The sequence below is a fragment of the Penaeus monodon genome, chromosome 33 (assembly GCF_015228065.2).
Source record: "Penaeus monodon isolate SGIC_2016 chromosome 33, NSTDA_Pmon_1, whole genome shotgun sequence".
In the NCBI taxonomy this organism is placed as follows: domain Eukaryota; kingdom Metazoa; phylum Arthropoda; class Malacostraca; order Decapoda; family Penaeidae; genus Penaeus; species Penaeus monodon.
The window spans coordinates 20,332,540-20,333,432 of NC_051418.1; the positions used below are offsets into that span (position 1 = coordinate 20,332,540).

Genomic DNA, 893 nt, shown 5'->3' on the forward strand with positions numbered 1-893 from the left:
CCATCCTACCCATTCCTCTTCCCTCTCCTCACCACCTTAGTCCCTCTCTCCTCTCCCCATCCTCGTTCTCCCCCTCCTAACTCCTTTTCTCCCCCTCTCAACGTCTTCCTTTTCCCTCCCCTCTCACCCCTCCCCTTCCCTTCCTCTCCTCATTTTCTATCCTTCTCCTTCACTTTCTCTCACCTTCACCCTTACCTCCGCTCGTCCTCTTTTCATCCACTTTACCTCTCTCCCTACTTTCCTTTTTTCCCTTCTACGCATCCGTTCAACTGCTTCCTCTCCACTCCCCATCTTCTTCTTTCCCCCCTTCCCTTAGCCTCCTCCTTATCCTATCCTTCCCTATGTTTTACCCTCATTCTACCCCGTTTTCCTATTTCTTACCCTCTTACTCTTCCGTTTACTCTTCCCTATTTTCTATTTTTCCCCTTCCCTCAGCCTTACTCTTCGCTACCCCATTTTACCTTTACCCTTCACTTTTTTTTCTTTTCTCCTTCCCTTACTCTTCCCCTTTTCTGGATTTAACCTTTCCTTACCCCTTCTTATCCTCACCACCTCTTTACTCCTCCCTTTCCGTTCCCTCACCCTCACCCTTCCTTTACCCCCCCTCCCTTCCCCTCCCCCTTAATCTCTCCTTCCCGCTCCCCATCCCCTCCCTTCCCCTCCCTCCCCCCACCCTTACCAACCATTCCTTTGCCTAACATGATGATAAATCGAGACGGGAAACACGCTGCCTCCCGAAGAGATATGTAAAATTATTCAAATCTGTCCCCCCATGTTTTGAATATTCATCGTGAATAACATATGCTGATTGAGATAAGCTTGGAGCGGCGTCTTTGTATTTAAAAAAATATATGTATACATCTATATGCTGATTACGCATGTTGAGAACCGAA

The 893-nt window shown here is 47.8% G+C and overlaps 1 protein-coding gene across 1 annotated transcript in view; it reads left to right on the top strand.

Moving 5' to 3' along the window:
* LOC119594127 (lysoplasmalogenase-like) overlaps window positions 1-893 on the top strand; it is a gene marked incomplete at its 3' end in the record, with an annotated part of 6,143 nt that overhangs the window by 3,287 nt on the left and 1,963 nt on the right.